This window comes from Salvelinus sp. IW2-2015, linkage group LG16 (genome assembly GCF_002910315.2).
Source record: "Salvelinus sp. IW2-2015 linkage group LG16, ASM291031v2, whole genome shotgun sequence".
NCBI lineage: Eukaryota > Metazoa > Chordata > Actinopteri > Salmoniformes > Salmonidae > Salvelinus > Salvelinus sp. IW2-2015.
Window position 1 is genome coordinate 37,340,312 of NC_036856.1, and position 3,704 is coordinate 37,344,015.

At 42.1% G+C, this 3,704-nt stretch overlaps 1 long non-coding RNA gene across 1 annotated transcript; it reads left to right on the top strand.

Moving 5' to 3' along the window:
* The first annotated feature begins 26 nt into the window (after positions 1–26).
* On the top strand, positions 27–1,451 carry LOC139028957 (uncharacterized). Its single transcript, XR_011481190.1, has 2 exons — positions 27–149; positions 872–1,451. It is a non-coding gene; the product is annotated as an uncharacterized lncRNA (long non-coding RNA).
* The last annotated feature ends 2,253 nt before the right edge of the window (positions 1,452–3,704 follow it).

The window sequence follows — 3,704 nt, forward strand, 5'->3', positions numbered from 1 at the left end:
CACTGCCAGATCACATGATATACACTGCCAGAGTCACATGATACTACACTGCCAGAGTCACATGATACTACACTGACAGAGTCACATGATACTACACTGACAGAGTCACATGATACTACACTGACAGTCACATGATACTACACTGACGAGTCACATGATATTACACTGACAGTCACATGATACTACAGTGACAGAGTCACATGATACTACAGTGACAGAGTCACATGATACTACACTGACAGAGTCACATGATATTACACTGACAGTCACATGATACTACACTGACAGTCACATGACACTACAGTGCCAGAGTCACATGATACTACAGTGACAGAGTCACATGATACTACAGTGACAGAGTCACATGATACTACAGTGACAGAGTCACATGATACTACACTGCCAGAGTCACATGATACTACACTGACAGTCACATGATACTACACTGACAGTCACATGATACTACACTGACAGAGTCACATGATACTAAACTGACAGTCACATGATACTACACTGACAGAGTCACATGATACTACACTGCCAGAGTCACATGAATCTACACTGACAGAGTCACATGATACTAAACTGACAGTCACATGATACTACACTGACAGTCACATGATACTACACTGACAGAGTCACATGTAACTACAGTGACAGAGTCACATGATATACACTGACAGTCACATGATATTACACTGCAGAGTCACATGATACTACACTGCCAGAGTCACATGATACTACACTGCCAGAGTCACATGATACTACACTGACAGAGTCACATGATACTACACTGACAGAGTCACATGATACTACACTGCAGAGTCACATGATACTACACTGACAGAGTCACATGATACTACACTGACAGTGTATGTGGGGTGCCCTATGACCTTTCCTCGTCCGAAATGGAGAGAATACTTTTTTCTGGACACATGGACACACGTGGAGTCTGCTGTTCATTCTGAGATGGATTGAGATGGATCCGGCTGGGGAGAAAACATACAATGTAGCACTTGAACCAGAAACATGTATATTCATGTGTATATTCACTTATTTCCCGTCTTTCGGATGGGACGTTAAACGGGTGTCCTGACTCTCTGTGGTCACTAAAGATCCCATGGCACTTTTTGCAAGAGTAGKGGTGTTAACCCCGGTGTTCTGGCTAAATTCCCAATCTGKCYCTCATACCATCATGGCCTTCTAATCACCCCCAGCTTCCAATTGGCTCATTCATCTCCTCTCCCCTGTAGCTATTCCCCAGGTCGTTGCTGTAAATGAGAATGTGTTCAGTCAACGTACCTGGTAAAATAACGGTAAATAAAATGGTAGTACAGTATATCATGAGAATGTAACCGCTGTGCTTTTTACCGTCTTTCCTTCCTCTTAAAGTGTACTTACAGAATATATCCTCCTTTTGTAAAAGTTTAGTATAAATCATATACACAGACCACCTGTTTACCTTTGTGACATACTGTATKCTACCTGCATCTCTTTGAATTGTGTATCCATCTACTCCGAGAAAATAGGTTTTGTTTTCTTGATCGCACAGAGGCACGTAATAAGTAACTTGAGCTGTGAATCTAAAGTAGCAAATTTGACTTTTTCCCCCTGTTATATCTAACCCAGCGATACTGCACTGCTCTGTTGCCACTGTTTTGCCACTGAGTCCTGGGAGGTGTGAGGTCAAATGAAGTGATGTTTTTTTTACTCATGGTGACCTACTTTTATCCCTCTGGATGTCAGCGTGTTGGGGTGTTAGGGATTAACCGCAGCCCAGGCTCAGTGGGGCCTGAGGTTGACAGGGACCTGGCCTCTTCCCTGCTTCAGAGAGCTGCTCTGTCAACACACACACACACACACACACACACACACACACACACACACCTGGAGCATAAAGAACCAGTTTGTTTATAATGTAGGTGTCAGCAGGGACCATTGTGGTGGTAAAACGAGAGATGATAGTGGGACATTATTGATAGGAAAAGTGAGTTATGTCGCAGTTACTAATGGTTATCAGAAGGAGAGAGAAGGATATGTAGGTGTTGGATTGTATCAGGATGTTAGTTAATAGGAGATGTTTGGTGATTGGGTTTCGAGAAGGACCAGTTTGTTTATAGTTAGGTTCAGACAGGACAGTTTGTTATAATGTAGGTCAGACAGGACCAGTTTGTTATAATAGTAGGTTCAGACAGGATCAGTTCGTTATAATTGTAGGTTCAGACAGGACCAGTTTGTTATATTGTAGGTTCAGACAGGACCAGTTGTTATTTGTAAGGTTAAGTACAGGACCAGTTTTGTTATTAAGTAGGTTCAGACAGGACCAGTTTGTTATATTTGTTTCAGACAGGACCAGTTTTGTTATAATGTAGGTCAGACAGGACCAGTTGTTTATATGTAGGTTCAGACAGGACCAGTTTGTTATATTTAGGTTCAGACAGGACCAGTGTTAATTGTAGGTTCAGACAGGCCAGTTTGTTATATGTAGGTTCAGACAGGGCCAGTTTGTTATAATTGTAGGTTCAGACAGGACCAGTTTGTTATATTGTAGGTTTCAGACAGGACAGTTTGTTATATTATGTAGGTTCAGACAAGGACAGTTTTGTTATATTGGTGAGGTTCTTCGTCAGGAGCTAGACCAATATAACCCTGGGTTCCTGATCTTGAAGAAGGCAGAGGACCCATTTGTTTGACTGAGGGGTATATGTGGCGCACGATGGTGAGTGCAGTCGTACGTATAGACGAGTATTAAAACTACTTGGACGAGTTTTGTTATATGTTAGCGTTCTAGGACAGGCACGCTGAGTTTGTTATATCTTGTAGGTTCAGTGAACACCGAGACCCAGTAGTTTGTTTATATAAAAACGAAAACTGGTGATTCCTGTCTAAACTAACAAATATAAACAGTGAGATCAGGAGAACAGGCGCCAGTTTTGGTTTAATGTCAGGGTCTCAGGCCTTATCAGACAAGGACCCCAGCCCAGTCTGTCTTTGTTTTAATATGAAAGCCTTAAAGTAACAAAATTTCAGGAGTTTTAATTGGTATCAGACGACCAGTTTGTGGGGTGTATATTGATCACAAAACTGGTTTGCCTGTTCACTGACAAGGTTGATACACAGAGAAGACAGGACCAAAACAGTATTGTCCTTATTAAAAACAAGCAAACAACCCACAAGAATAAAATTTAAAACAAAATGTAAAACGACTAGGTGTTCTGGTCGTGATTCACCTCGGGAAGTCCGTAACCAGGAGACGTCAATAGATTGTGTTTAACTAAACTAAAAACTGGTCACCATCTTGGTCTTGAAACTCACACAACAGTAGGTTCTGAACACACCATTACTACACAAAACGTGGCCCTTGACGTCCCAGCAGGCGACGCTAGGTTGAATTGTTACACTACCATACATTGTAAGATGGATATTCAGACAACTAGAGCCTGTGGGCACTTACGTCTTGTTCGTATACAATTAGAAACCTAACAAGATAAATAGGGGGGGGTGTAGTGTTACCAACGAAACACCGTGGACCAGAGAAAACACTCGGAGGGGGTTCGGTATGTCCTCCCGGGCCCCTGGAGTTTGTTTATAGATTGTGAGTAGGTCTGGATTATTCCAGACCTAGGACCTTACACACACAATCTAGTTTGGTTTCGTATCGAATGATTAGGTTCATGAACAGGAAAACGACGACAACCTAACAT